Below are 16,588 nucleotides of genomic sequence, written 5' to 3'. Positions count from 1 at the left end.
CTTAGGGGAATAAGAAGTTGTTTCTTTAGTACAAACACCATCAAAAACACAATTGTTACCTTGGCCATAAGCCTCAGAACACAACTATGGGCAATGGGCTTTTCTGGGCAATGTCCACTCTCAGCCCAGATAAGGGATCTCCAGGTCAGAGGTGAAGTGAATATTACTGAACTGGCATAAAGAAAACAGCTCATACTGTAGATTTCCCTTTGAAAAGAACCTGTATTTCTAGACCTTACAAGTTGAAGGATTATTTGTTATACACATATATTTGCCTCGCATCTCTTCCACCATATTGAACTTCATTATACGGTAAATTTAGTAAAATGGCACGTCGATGTGCATACACAAAACAGATGATTTTGAAATGTACTTTACAACAAATACATGTAAATTGCTCAGCAGACTGTATGGATTTCAATTAATCTGTCAAAGGTTCAAGCACTTTCACAGCAAACTGTTTTTTTTGCAACAATCATTATCCAGTTATAACAATTCTGAATGGTTCTCTAGCTGTCACTAAATCTGCATCATATGTCAGAGCTTAACACTGTTGCTGCCTGTTTTCTAAGCATTATTTATTTATTTATTCAATGTCTATGTGGCCCTTTCCAACAAAGGCTCAGGGCAGCTTATAGTAAGAGACAAAATAACTTAAAACAAAAACTCCTTAAATTATATCTTATTTAGCTTTGCTTGCTACGCTCTTGCCCAAGTGAGAAGGTAGAAATGCAATAGCACAAGGAAGATATGAATGCATTTTAATGTTATAAAGAGATGCAAAAGGTCAAACTAATATTGTTTGATATCACCAAGATTTATTTTGCACAGTAGGTGCCATTTGAGAAAACAGGGAAATGTTCTGTTTCAGATTAAATTGTTGACATTTCGGAATAAAAATGTTTTGGAAATCTTCATTGCAGGAGAATGTGTTCAGTACTTTATCATTTTGCCCTCTTTCAGGACAATAGCAAATGTCAAAACATTACAGTTTTTCATAGAATGGAAATTTCATTTTCTCAATAGATCTATTAAGAACCAATGATGGATGAACCCCAACATAATAAGAAAAACATCTTGAAAAATCAAATTGTTCTCATGGCCAAGCAGATAGGCAGAACAAAAACCAAAAAATAAAAGCACTTTATTATCATTTCTTTAAAAAAAACCCCAACGTACATTTGGTTGGATATTAACAAAAGTTCAGATTTGTTCTTATGTCATCTAAATTCTCACTTTCCAGTGCAGTGCATAGGTAATTATCTTGGAAAGTCTACGTTGAAATGTACACAAGTGTTTTAAAATATGGCCTTGTGTCTTGCTATACTGGCTGAACAATTTGCTGTGGATATAGTTTTATCTTCTTAGGAAGTTTGAAAGATTTCATTCAGATGTTCTTTGAATGGACCCATTCTCAGAAGATAAAAACATAAAAACTGCCATTTACTTGGTCAGACCATAGATCCATCTAGCCCAGTATCCTGTCTTGCACAGGGGCAGAGAGTAGAGGCTGAGGGGAAATTGGTCAGGGTATGTCCTAAAATGTCCATCTGCTGTTTCTCTCCCACTGCAGCTTCTGCAGTTTGGAGGCTTAGGAAGTTTTGATTCAGAAGCTGCAACCTGTCTAGTCCCTATGGATGAACCTTTCCTCCACAAAGTTTTCCAGTCCCCTGTTGAACTGGGTTGAAGTATTAGCCTCCACAACATCTTGTGGCAATTAGCTCCACAATCATTACGTGCTTTACGAATTACTGTACATGCTTTATGAATCCAGCCACGTCATCTGGATGTCCGACTCCAGACCCCCAAAGCAAGTTTTATTCTCCCAGCTCACATGTATGCTCAAGAGGAGGGCAGAGAATGTGCTTCAAGGACATCCTCAAGACCAGCTTGAAAAAATGCAACATTGATATCAACTCATAGAAGATTATTGCCCAGGACCACCCCAAATGGAGGAAGAGTCTGCTGCAAGGATCTCAGTACTTTGAAACCTTATGACAACAACAGGAGATGAAAAAGTGGGAGTGGCAGAAACAGCACGTTGCAGACTGAATCAAGAATCTGGAATCGCGCACCACCCATAGATAAAACAATCATGGAAGACAATCATCCTTGACTGTGAGGGATTGCCAAAGAAGAATATGCTTTATGAAGAACTTCCTTAGGTTAGTTTTTAACTTGCTACCTAAAAGTTTTGTTTTATGTCCCCTACTTGTAGTATTGTGAGGGATAGTAAAAGAGAGCATGTACATCATTTTTGTTTAACCCGTTTCTAATCCCTGGACTTTTTGACAAACTCTTTGGCATTTTCTCTAGCCTAGTATTTACAGAGGCAGGTTGTCTCCTGGCTTGCATAGCTGTGTGAGACTCAGACTGGCCATTTATTTGCTTGGGCCATCTACTCTGCAGAGAGGATCAGCCCTTCTGAGGTTGCTATGTGCTCCTGCCCTGCACTAATGGGCAGGAAAAGATGGCAGGTGGACAGAGCATTGGCTCCAGCTGTTGTATTTCACCACCTGGTGGAGCTATGCTTTTGCTCCGAGGGTGGGTGTGACATGGGGGTGGGGGAAGATGCTCACTGTACAAAGCATTTTCTTAGTGAAGAGAGCTTCCTCTGAAGCAAGGGAGACTCCAGAAGGTTGTGACTCACTATCACAATCTGTCTTCTTGCTTGCTGCAGTGCCTGCACAATGTTCCGCACCCTGTTTAGGGCTTCAAGCAAAGCCACAACTGTCTCCTAAATTATTTGAATGAGTAATTCCTGTAGATGCAGCCTGTAGATTATATGCGATTTTTTTTCCCTTTATCCATCCACTACCTGTGTTACATGGCTGGTCACCTGAGTGGGTTTTTTTCTTCTCCTTGATTGGATGATGGAAGTATTTTAAGTGAGAAATGAGCTCTTCCCATATCCCTTTTAATATTGTCTCTTCCCGTTAATAAATTGGGAGAGCGCAATCTTTTGGGCAAGAATCAACATGGGAATGTGGCCTGAGCTGTGAACATGAACATGATCTGTTTTGACTGTCACTGAACTTGTTCATTTCATGGAGAAGGATCAACAATGTTGTGCTGACATATTTTTAATAGCTGACAAAGGCAAGTCAGATAATTCCTCAGTTGATTTCACTATATGTTTATATATTACATAAAGCATCTGTATTTAAGATTGCCTGCTTCCGTACTTTAATTGAAACGGATGTGAAGTAAAAGGTTTCTCAAGATGCGATTCATCTTCATTATCTGATAGTGCTTAAGTACAAGCCAAATAATTATGATTATCAGTCTCTCATTTCTAGGCTAGGCCCATCTTTAAAGTAGCATTTACATCTTTTAACTATCTGTTTCTTCAGGAATTAGAGAGATGGTACCACAGTGGGTCTAGTGATTTTTTTGAAAATAATTTTAAACTGTTTATTTAAAAGAAAAATCTAGCTTGAAATTTAAAAATCAGCTTCTTAATGTTGGACCAGAATCTCATCTTACCTACAGTGGTATAAATGAGAAGTAACAGAATCATAGAAAAGGTGGGGTGGAAGGGACCTCAGGAGGTCATCTCATCCAACCCTCTGCTCAGAGCAGGATCCCCAACTAGATCATCCCAGTCAAGGCTTTGTCTAGCTGGGTCTTAAACACCTCCAAGGATGGAGATTCTACAGTCTCTCTGGGGTACCCTGTTCCAATGTTTAACTACCCTCCTAGTAAGAAAATTCTTCCTAGTGAGTAGTGCTGAGCTGTGGAATAACTGTATGGCTTTAAATGCTGTTGACTCTGCTGCGGCCCAGCCTAATGAACTATGTGGTAAATCATGAGACTTTTGGTTTTGGACTAATATCAGGCATCATTTATACTCTGAGGCGCTACTTAAAAATGTGTTTATGGAGTATCTGTGCTAAAATAGGCAGCAGTTTCAAAAAAGTAAAATACATCACTTTGGGATGAACAAAGTCTATGGGTACTATAGGCAAATTTCTATAGCTATGTTTCTTTCAAGGTCAGTTTTTTTCAAATTTGCTCTTCACTTTCATGTGCTAGTGTCTGATGGGGGTAGGGGCTGCAGAAGGAAGAAACTGAGGGGGGCAGAGGGCAAAGGGGCTACCTGAGCCCCCCAGATTTATTTTCCCTTCTGTGGTAGTGGCAAGAGGACAAATTCAAGACAAACCTCCAATAACTAGATTCTATATCTGGAAAATTATATCAAATGTATACATTTTCCAAATATACAATCTAATTGTTGGGGGATCATCTTATAATCATGGTTATCTTACATGGTAGTAAACATGGTAGCACTGAAGATTAGGTTGAAAGTGAATTGACTGTGGTTTTTAGAAGAACTGCATAGCAGTGGACTATACCTATGCTTTGCTAATCCTAGAGCCATAGAAAGGTAGGGCTGGAAGTCATCAAGTTTCACTCCTTGCTCAAAGCAGGATCCTGCGAGGATGGAGATTCTACAGCCTCTCATGGCAGCCTGTTCCAATGCTTGTCTAGCCTCATAGTGAGACAGTTCTTTCTCATATACAACTTTTACGTCTCTTGCTAAAACGTAAGCCCATTCCTTGTCTTGTTCTCGTCACTGAAGAGAATAGTCTATCAGCATCCTCTTTATAATCACCTGTGAGGTATTGGCAGACTATTACCAAATCCCTTCTCAGTCTTTTGTGTCAGCTAATAGTCATTTAATGTTCATAAGCATTACAGCCACATTCAAATGGTTAAAAATGTGCCATACAGCTCAATCTGTTGGAAGCAAAAGTGTTGTTATATCAACTTTTCTGCTTTTCAATGAGAAAAAAAAATATTTTAGTATGTAATGTATCAACATTTTTTTCACTTAGGTGTGGAACTCAGCTCAGCCCCTGAGTCAGAATGTCATTGCATGGGTGTCAGTCAGCAGCAAGCATGACATGATGAAGAAGATGCTTTCATTACATGCTAAATGAATCTGTAAATATCCTTTCTGGCCCCTTGAGGTTTTCAGCTGTCATTTTAATAAGTTATGTAAATTGAAGAGAGAGTCCACAAATACAGATTGCATTGTACATCTGTTACATTAAGTATTCTCCTTATCAGAAAGTTCTTAGTGTACTTAAAAGGATTGTTTTTCTCTCCAACGGCTATTCTTTTTCTCTGCTTATCTCTTTCTTCCTTCATACTCTGTCTCTGGTGCTGAATACTGATCTGCAGGACTCAGATTGTAAATGGAAACTTTTTTCAGTTGTGCTTGAGAAAAAACCAGGTAGTTTGAAGATGCTCGCACACAGCCAAACATAATGTCAAGCCATTTATCGCTCTGCTGCAGAACTTATGGTGAAAATCAACAAAGAACCATTGAAAGCATCGTAGAGAGCTTCCTCTTGTATGAAATTTCCTGAGGAGGATGTATCATAAAATAGGGGACAATGAGTCAATGTGGCTGAACTCCCAGCTGTGATCAAAATATGCAATAGAATACTGAAATAGTGTCGTCTGGCTGAACAAAGTGAGTTACAGTTTAAAAAAAGAAAATATTCAGCTATGCCAGTTGATGGAACACATGAAAGCTGTGTCAAGAGAGGTAGTATTTTCTATTCTTTCCACAGTGCTAATAGAAAGGAAATCTATAGGCTAGAAGTGCCAGATCTAATGGGGAAACCTTCCCTCAATTGCCTGTCTCACCAGCTAACCCCACAAAAGATTTCTGATCCATGATGACTAAAGCAGAATTCAGCTATATTCTACTTCTATAGAAATTCTTCCTTGGTTTTTTAATTGTTGCACTTATTCAACTGTCTGTTTTTAATATCTTAAATCAATACAAATCCAAAACAATAACAACATATATATCAAATTAGATACCACTCCTTTTAACCTTGACATATGCACAACACATATTTTTTAAGACATCCTTAAAATGCACATTCTGAGAAGTAACAGGTGTGACTCAGAACATGAAGGCTGAATTAGGGTGGAAATCTTAGAGGACTGTTTAGGAAACTTCCATTAAGACTGAATGACCCCAACAGTACATTGTTCTTACAACAAATGCCATAGAGCTCAATTTTGCAAAATGTTTGAAATGCCAACAGATGCTATTATTTCCAAATCAAAATGACATATATCTATATATTTGCTTTAGTTTGCTATATCATGTAGATCTGGCTAAACATCTAACTCACAACTAACTAAAGCCCAGACCTATATTTAAAAATAGGGAAAGGACTGCAGTGTTTTTCCATGCAACTTCATGAGGCTGGGAGCATCTACAAATTGGAGCTGGAGCTGCCACCTGCTGAGTTGTTGAATCCCTGTGGTGCTGTTAATTACCTAATGAAGGTTTGGGATTATGCCTTTATTGGACTATGGGCTAAACTCTCCCTACCAACACAAATGCAGGGTAGCTCCACTTAGGTTACACTGGTGTAACAGAGAACAAAACATCTGACAAGTGCCTTCAGGACACTTGGCACCCTGAACACCTGCATTGCTTGTTCTAGAATATAATGATGTGTTTGCATGCTTTCCATCTAACCAAGGACTATGGAGCATGTTCTGCTGCACTGTCTTCAGTGGGGTGTCTCTTGATTTAGATTTGTCTGAAAAAGATAAGAGAGATGGGAGTTTGGCCTTTTGTGTGCTCAGGGCCTTATCTCAATCCTCTCACAGGTTAAGTGCTGTGCAGCAGGAATCCAATATACTTAACCCACTGGCAGCTCCAGATTTGATCTGCAAATGCCCAGGTCCTTATTAAAGTCACTTAATGAATCACCACAGGCCTTTTCATACAATCCCCAATTTCTAAGTGCGACCTGTTTAGACACAACCTAGTTTTTGGTTTTTCTGAGGGCAGTTTGTCTTATATTTGAGAGGAAAATCATGATAACTTGCTAGTCTGAAATAACAGCATTTACCTGCACTTCAGTCTTAGATATTGTCCTATAATTAATCCCTTTGGTCAGCAGCTGGTAACCTTTTCAAGCTGCAGGCCAGAACAACCCAGCTCCAGTTTGACATGGACCAGGCAGCTTCTGCAGCATGTCAGCAGCAGGGAGCTTTCCTTGCACCTGTCCTGTCTGGGGCACGGGCACAGCTTTCAGGCACTGGGGAGCTGTGGCAGCTAGAAACTATGTCTACACTGCTGCCACTTCTGTGCTGCAGCTGGTAGGTGGGAGGTAGAGGGAAGACGGGGCAGGAAGAAGTGGCCACAGTGGCTTCCAGCTGCCCAGCCCTGGTGCAGCTCCTCACCAGCTGGAAGCTGCACCCATAATCCAGCTGAGGAGTGGGGGAGGCAGGGAGAAGCACATTAGTGCAGGTGCAGCTCCCAGCTTCCTGGCACTGGCACCCATCCTGCAGCCAGGGAGAGGCAGGGGGATAAAAGGCAATGGAGAAGAAGCAACAGCATTAAGAGCGCAGCTGGAAGTTACCCAGACTGGCACAGTTCCTTGCTGCTTATTCCCAGCAGCAAGGAGCTTATGTTCAGCAGCAAGGGAATAGGAAAGCCAGATCCAATGGATGTGCAAGCCAGATCTAGTCTGTGGGTTGTATGTTGCTGACCCATGCCTTTGGTATTTAATTAAATTAAAAAAAAACCTGGTGAATTTCCTGTGCTCAACTAAATTTCTTAAAGTCCTCCGTGTGGTTTCTGTTGAGTTCAGCTTTCATATTCTGAATCCTTCAATGAGTCACAGAGTTCTGGAAACAAAAGCCCTTAGTAAGTACCAGAGCCATGTATCCATAGAGTCATAGATGTTTGTCTCAGACGGGACCTCAGTAGATCATTGAGTCCAACCCCCTGCCCTGGGCAGGAAAGAGTGCTGGGGTCAGACAGTCCCGGCCAGGTGCATGTCCAGCCTCCTCTTAAAGACCCCCAAGGCTCTGACTGAAGTGATTCAATTTAGATCTGGACAGGACCACTGGAGTTCATTCACCATGACCAACTGCATCTTTTACATCTTCCGACACTCACATTTGATGCTGTTTTTTGAGGGGATGTGGATGCTAAACTAAGACCCACCAATGCATAGCTGGAAGGTGTCTGTGTCTTTCAGGACCAGCCAGACCCAGATTTGAATTATTGACCAAGAGTAGAAAACTCTGGTCCCATCCCTTGGGCCATCAGTTTTAGTCTCTTAAACACAATCCTGAATTTATACTGCGAGTATGTCAATTCAAAACAGAGCAGTTCACGGGAGCAATACACCCTGAAAACCTATAAAACTTTACGGAAGGCATTTGGTTGGCAGGGAGCTTCACAATTTTCTCTTGGTTTTCTTGAGGCTGTCAACTCCTTACTTTTAATGAATCCCAAATTTCAAAAAGAGACCTATTTTTAGTCATTATCTTTATCTTTAGTCATTATGTTTATTCTTTCTTTCAGTTGCTTTAAGAAACAAAGGTAAAATCCAATGGGCTGCTTTCCCTCTAAAGTTAGTCAGGAGTTACACCACTGATTTCAATGTGAAACCAGCATTGACTGAAGACCTGATAAAAGCCCTCCCTGTAACTAATTGTTTAGGATTTTGGTGTTTATAAAATGGAGAAGCAACAGTGATTATGACCATGGAGTCCTTTGGCCATGTTTTTGAAGGTATCAGTAGGGGTTAAGGGCTGAAATCCCTTATAGTCATCTTTGTTTCCTACAGATACTTTCTTAATTTTTTAAAATCTAATCATGCCTCAGCTCAGATACACGTTTCCCTGTGCTAGTCCTCTTTTGCAATCCTCATGGATTTCTTCTGCTGGGAGGTGCCTTGGGCATCCTTTGAGTTGTTTAAACATGTTGGTATCAAGTAGCTTGGGTGAAGTCACTGTAAAGCTAGTAGTCTGTTTTCCTTGCTTGCAGAGCTGATTCTAGTTTAGGATTTAAAAAACACATTACCCTTAAACATTAGTTAAAGCATGTGAGTAATTTTTCATTTCTCTTATTCCTAACTTCTTCTGCCTTTTTAGTATGGAAAGGAATTCATTATTTTAGAATAAATTAGGAAAGCACTCAGAAAATGCATAATTTCTTTCAGCCACTTACCTGTCTGTGCTTTATGGTTTAAGTATTACCTACCTGATTTGCATTCAATAGATTTGGTATTTGTGCGCTTGTAGACAATGAACAAAATCAAGTCCTGGTGTAATTCCATTTGTCTTAAGTGGAGTTACACTAGGGCTAGTTGTGGTCTGGGTTTAGAGATTTCAGGAAAGGTAGTACAAAAGGACAAACTAAAATTAGTAAGGTTGTACTTAGATAAATGTGTATGTGTTTCCATTCTGGAAGCCTGCTGGAAATCAGACTGTTCTTCAGTAACCTTGTCATCCTTTCTTTGTCTGGAATTGGATTGCCCTGAACAATGGTGACTTTTTCAGATAGGAAAGAGCCCACTGATAAAGGTGCTGGCCTTGGACAGAATGCTTAAATCCTTAGAGCAGGGACAGGAACTCAGGTCACTTCTACTTCAGGGAAGTGCCCTAATCACTGAGCGAGTGTCATACATCTTCCCGTTTCCTCTCTCTGACCATATCTATCTTGGATTCTCTTTTACAAAGAGGTACATATTCAATAGGAAGAATAGGGAGTCTGTATACCCAGAACCATCCATAACAAATTCAATAGCTGGATCACTGTCCTGGGAAGTGAAAGATGTATGTTTGAGTTCCCTGAGGCCGATGGAAGGGATGAACCAAGGTCCCCAACATCTTGGGGAAGTGGTTTCACCACTAAGGGATTGTATAAAAGGAGAATATCACCACTGTCAGCCATGTTTTAAAACAAAGGGGTTCCCCATATTTTAAAGGAATGCTGAGGTACCCAACTCCAAGAGAGGGTTCTGGGCTGTGAATCCTGACCTGACATCCAAACTTAGACATGTGTGTCCCCATGAAGAACATGCTTTAAGATACACTCTTGTCTGCAGTGTTTGCTATTGTCTAGCTTAGGCAGTTCCTCATTCAGCATTTTGGCTGCTGAGAATCACATTCTGAAACACCGAATTTTCCCTGTGTATTGACTAGGGGGTCTAGGCACCTTACTCATGACTGCGGATTCCATTGTGGGAGGCAGGCACATGGTAGTTAGGAGCTGAAATGCTTGATGCTCAACCCCTTCTGCAGATCCAGCTCCTCGTGCCAGCATTCCCACCCCCTCTCTCCCTCACAAGGGTCATATGAAGATAAATGCACAAAAAATGAAAAGGCACTCAGTCAGATCTTGCAGAAATGGAGGGCAGAAAACCTGAGATGGTATTTCTAGGTCTGTTTGAATTCCTAATGAAATCTCTTATATAATTAAATTGTGAAGGTTTGCATTGGCATGAATTTGTACTTGAATCTGATTTTATGTAAACCAGTTCATTAAAAATCTTGTAATGAACAATCCTATCATGGCCACAGTCAAAAGAGTTCTAGTTCCTAAGGTTTACCTATGCTTAACCAATTTCTTCGACTGATTTATCACTTTCTATGATTATCACAAGAAGTTGCTGTAGTAGTCAGATGTACAGATCATATATTCACATAGAGAGGTGTACTTATTGCATGCACAGATTGTGCATTTGTGTCCACCTGCTGACATATGAGTGGATGTATATTTCTAATCTGTTCACACACATACAAATAAATACAGTAAAATACACATGCAAATTTTATCATCCCTCAGTAAGATTTGTAGTTATATTTAATAATATAAATTAATTCTCATCTGAATTTCATTGAAGCATTACTTTTTACTGACTTTCTATCTTTTGTTTTAATTTGCTGTAACTACTACAACAGAATTTCAGAAATCAAATCTGAAGGGGTAGCTAATTCTTATCTGTAGATAAGTTTAGAAATAGGGGGTGGGAAACTCCAATAATTGGTATTCCATTTTTAAACCCATTGTTTGATAAATTTAGAAGCCTCTGTGGGTTGAAAAGACGGTTATTATGGCTTAGTCGCTGTGCTGTGATAATATTTGCACACCTCTGCATTGTTGGGGTTAGTACTGGGAATAAGAAAAATGAATGTGATAAGAATGAATTCGAGATGAATGAATTTCACAAGAACACACAGAATTCTCTCAATCCACCAGCTTCCTTACCCTTTCATGTGTGCAGAAATAGCCCTTCTCCATTCCTGTGCACTGTCAGCAGATGCCTGGAAAAATAGATCCAAGGAGGTGATACTTCCTCTCTAGGTGGCATTGGTCGACCATACCTGGAGTACTGCATCCAGTGTTGGGCACTGTACTTCAAGAAGGATGTTGATAGACTCAAGAGGGTGCAGAGGAGGGCCACTCATATGGTTAGGGGATTACAGGACAAGTCCTCTGAGGCAAGCCTGAGGGACCTGGACCTCTTCAGCCTCTGCAAGAGAAGCCTGAGAGGTGATCTTATGGCCACCTACAAATTCATTAGGGGAATGCAGCAAGGGATTGGAGACTCTCTGTTCACCAGGGCACCTCTTGGGGTAACAAGGAACAATGGCCTCAAACTGAAAGAGAAGATTTAGGCTAGATATCAGGAAAAACTTCTTCATGGTAAGGGTGGCCAAAATTTGGAATGGGCTTCCAAGGGAGGTGGTGCTCTCCCCTACCTTGGGGGAATTCAAGAGAAGGCTGGATAGGCATCTGGCTGGGGTCATCTGACCCCAGCACTCTTTCCTGCCCAGGCAGGACGTTGGATTGAATGATTTGTTGAGGTCCCTTCTGACCCTAGCATCTATGCATCTATAAATCTATGAATTAACACATTAGCTAAATAGAGTAGACTAAATGTTACCATACATGAGAAAAGTAAAGAGCATAAAAGCTATTGAAATAACAATGTATGATCAGGACAAGGAACATGGAAAAGGTTGTTGTTAGAGCTCAACAAAGGGAACACAATTTTAAAACAATTTTTTAAGTAAAATACTTATACTTTGAATTTTAATAAACTTTGTCTCTCAAGATCCCCCTTTCTGAGACATGCCTGTAAGGCAGGAAGGGTCTTACGCAGAAAACCAATTAAAAAAATAGAAGCAGTTTATGCTTGTTTATTTCTTTGAAAAGTGGTGTAAGAAAACAAACAAAGGAGTGAATCACATAATGAGAAAATGTTCGGCTGTCTGGGGAGTGGGTGACACATAGTGCACATGTTCTGTAAGAGTATGTTTGTTTTTTTTATAAAACACTGCTACTAATCACAGCTCTACAAGAGCCTCTTTGTACTGTCTGCGCTTTATTCTCTATGGGGTGAATAAATTAGACTGAATAGCCAATAGATTAGGATGGCATATAGAGTGCAGCCTTATTGAAAGATTATATTTTTTGCACAATGATAGTGCCTTGCCAATAGGAGAAAATTCGCCACTTTGAGTCCCCTAAGCTCCCATGAGTGGGATGATGCTATTCTTTGACAATACAAATAATTTGTTAAGGTAGCTGATGTGATGATTGTCACATCTGGCTGCCAAGCCTCTACCTTCATTTTTCTTTTTGGGTGGAACCCACAATTTCCTTACTCTTTAGACTCAGCCTACTGCTTTCAGCTGCAAGTCATCCTTTTTGGAGTTGTGACTAATGCATGAAAACACCAAACCAAAACATCCCTTTCCAAATGCAGGTGTTATTTAAGCTTGACCAGGAACAAAACATACAGGGAAGGGTTCCAACACAACAGTCCAACACAGGGAAGGCTTCCAACAACAGTTTGCACCAGTGGTCTCCAACCTTTTTGAGTACAAGATCACTTTTTTAATTAAAGTGCAATCCAAGATCTACTGCCCTACCTCCCCCCCCACCCACTGCCCAGGGAAAGGGCAGAGGGAGCAGAGGGGGATGGCACTCAGTAGATCCTGGGTTGCATTTTAATTAAAAAAGTGATCTCACCACCCCGGCGGTGAGGGAGAGTGGGGCAGAGGTAGGGGTCGGGGTAGGGGTCCATGAGGCCCCAGCCAGGCTGGGCAGTGGGGGGATATGTGTGTGGGGCGAAACATATTTTGTAAATTCCCTTTGAGGATTATAACTGAGAAGTTGGAGAGAGAGTGGTTTTCTTGTGAGAAATGTGCCCCTACAGGTAACTGGGGATTCTTGTCTTTGACAGATTTCCGGCATGCGTTCATTCTGGTGCACAATTGTTGTTTGGTTTCTCTTAACTCTACCTTAATAGTTTACACTCCAAACCAGTGGGATCAGGGTGGCAGATATTGTTGGAACAAAAAGCACCCGTTGTAGCCTTGGTTTTAGAACAGCAAACTGGTGCAGTCTATGTAAATGATTGGGAAAAGATGGTGCAAAGAAATGCCTTGAGGGCTAACCTCTTGGGGAAATTCTCTGGGGGTTTTTTTCGGTTGGCTCTGCTAATGGAGGGTCTGGCCCTATTTTAGGCAAGGCAAGCTACAACTTGCCTTGTAAAATCCAGCATGGAAGTACTAAGCTCAGAGTTGGCTAAGCCAGCGTCTCTTGACTGCTGGTTTCTTGTTTGACTCCGTGTCGCTTGCTGTGGGAGCAGGCTGTTTGCCGGTGAGAGACATCTATTAGGGACACCCAGTAACATCTATCTATTTACTGACATACTAGCCTAGGGCTCTCATCACAACAGAGTCTGAGAACATCAATAGCATCAGTAGATTTTATTTTCAACACATGTCTGGAAGGTAGGAAAATATTACTTTCATTTTACAGATGGGCACTTAGGCACAGTGTGCCCATAGTACTTGTCCACAGACACACAGAAGTTTTGGGTCTAACCTGGGATATTCAATCAGTCCCAGTGCTCTGGACTGTCTTTTCAACTTATACAGTAGGAAGGATATTGGAATAAACAATAAGCTTCCTGTTAAATCACCAGTTTTGTGCATATGTACTGTATTGTGCATATGGCCATGTACAACCAGCATATCTCAGTGCAGAAATGAATTCCCCAATCACAGGCTGCCATAGTTGCACAGAGGAGTTATGGGTCAGGATCTACTGATTAGAAAGTAATGGTGAACTGAAGTAGAATATTTAAACAACTCATTGGCTTTTCTGAGGCTCGGCGCTCTGAGTCAGAAATATCTGAAGTTCCCAGTTCCACTGGCTGGAACCAGCACAAATTCCTTCTACAATATGTGTTGAGGGGGATTTGCATTTGTTTATTGCTGAATCCTGAAAGCATCGCTCCTATTCAGCCCAACCTGCTGTCATTTAAAAGGGACTAAAATACAAGACTTGTTTATTCAGTTAGTGCCAAATCCTTGTTACGCATAAAAATAAAAATCATAGTTCAGGATAAACACAAAGAAACATTAACAAGAAACAGGGAATTGAAGAGAGTCAGAGGCAGAGAGAGAGGAACTCATTATTGTGGGTATGGTTCCAAGAAATGATTAAAGGAAAGGGAAAAAACCCGCAGAGGTGAAGAGAAAATGGAGAATAGCCTCATTTTTAAATGCACGTGTAAATAAAGAAGCTTTCTGCATGAGATGCTGCTTTCCCTAGTTAACATTTTAATTGTGTTTCTTTGAAATGGAGTCCCCTCCTTAATGAGGATTTGATATGGTAGAGGACTGAAAGAGCTGACTACATAATATTTATTGAACAGTTCAAGATATTATTTATTATCATCATTATCATCAGTATCCCTCATTCAGATTTAAGCTAGTGGGTTTGGAGTTCAGGCTCATCTTAGAGGCTGAACGAATGCTTATCTACAATGCTGATCTTCAGAACGAGACTGGACTTCCCCCGGCAATAGACTTTTAGGATTTCTTACTTGTGGGTGGGCTGCTAACATACCAACGCAGCCTGTCTCAGGTCAGTTCTCTCAGTGTGAAGATTATTTTCAGTTGTCCTAATTGGTGCCTGGCTTCCTACAATACCAAGGGACCATTGTACCAGCCAAACATAGCTGGAGCACATCTTCATCTTGTGCCCCTCACTCTGATCATGTCTCAAGCTGGGGACTGGAATTAATGTGCCCTAGAGTCATTTTGCCATCTCTTTGCCACCCAGGAATTTCCTCTTATATACAATTTATTCTCTCATGAACAAACTTAGCAAGTTTACAGTCTCCTCACTGCTCCAGAGCAACATAAAATGGCTACATCAGGCACTGACCCCAGGGTTCTTAGCACATGTGCCATTAGCACTAGTTAACCCCCTTGATGTTAATCTCTGCAGAGCGGCTAAGTATAGAAGGAAAATCTTTGCAGCTGAGTATGATCAGAGAGGTGCCTGGGTTTGCTTGAATCAGCACTGCTACTCTGGGACCCTTGGGAACAGGATTATAACAAGGTTTCCTGTCCTTTTAAGTGCTGAGCAATACCCAGGAGCCACTGGCCTTGTCCTTCTTCTTTCATATGGCTGATGTAGATACAAAACAACAACTATAATTTTATATTTAGGCAGTTGAGCCAGATAATTACATCAGGAGCAGCAGAGTATATCACTGTGATACCTCCTTCATATTTGTAGATCAGGCATTGATTGCATAATTATATGTTCAATGGTCTGTTCTTGGTGACAAGTCACACATTGGAGAGTTTTTCATTTGCACTGATCTTGGATTTTTTTTCTGAAAACCAGCCTCAATGTGTGTTGCAAGGGCCCAAACTTAGTTGCAACAACTTCAGTTAGACTGGAATCCTGCTTGTTCATTGGGGATCACTGGCTCGATAAAAGCACTCATTCTCCTGAGGATGATAGACTCCAAGAGTTTGCATGTTGTGCAAAGGAGTGATATTGGCCTATAGCTTCCTAGGTCAAGAATCAGCTTAGCTGGTTTGAGTACTGCAGTGACCATCACCTCCTGCCATACTTTTGGTATGCATCTGGATTCCATGATTTTCATGTACAGTTTCACCAACAGTTGGAGTTCCCTGAGGCCTAAATGATGGAGAAATTCTGGGAGGATACCGTCTCCACTGGCTGATTGCCATTTCCTCATTGTGGTTAACCACTCCGTCATTTCATCTATGCTAATGGCAGTAGGGACTTGTATAGGGATTGTGTCACTTATTATCCAGTGTAACTGATGATTGACCTCTCATTTGGTGTTTTTGTTGAGAGGTCCTTTTCTATTATCTACCAATTTAGAAGCTGTGGAGTTGGGATGGAGTTTTGGGGTCCAATATTCCACTGGATTAGCAGCTCCAAGGCATTGTAATAGGGCCTAGACATATCGACTAGAGTGTGTGAAGTCCAGACCTTCAACACACTTAATCCACCTTTGGCATCTGGCTGAATCTGGAGGCTGTAGCAGGGCCTTTGCCACCTGTGGGCTGCCTGACTGTATTACTGGAGCAGGTCCTGGGTCTCTTTAGTCCATCAGGGAGTAAATTCCTCCTAGATACTCTTCTTGGCAGTGGCAATCAGGAGGCCAATAAACTGTCAATAACATACTGGTGTCTCAGGTATTCGGATCACCACTTTTTCAACAGCTTCCCAGTCTGCAGCAGACCCAGTCAACTTTGGCTAGGTTCCACCATGGGATCTGTTTAGACAAAATCAGAGGGATTCCAATGACAATGTAAGTAATGATGGGCCTATATCGGCTGTTGGAAAAGTTGGGGAGTACATTGGGTATATACCAATGTATATACCCAAGGGAACAGTTGTCTCTCAGGAAGGGGGGGTACCCAGGGCTCTCTCGGGGGGATTAAGGTGTCTCTTCACTAA

Source organism: Gavialis gangeticus, unplaced genomic scaffold (genome assembly GCF_001723915.1).
Source record: "Gavialis gangeticus isolate Ggan-Ray unplaced genomic scaffold, GavGan_comp1, whole genome shotgun sequence".
Taxonomy (NCBI): domain Eukaryota; kingdom Metazoa; phylum Chordata; order Crocodylia; family Gavialidae; genus Gavialis; species Gavialis gangeticus.
The sequence above is the reverse complement of the archived record's forward strand: the minus strand, read 5'-3'. Positions refer to the sequence as shown.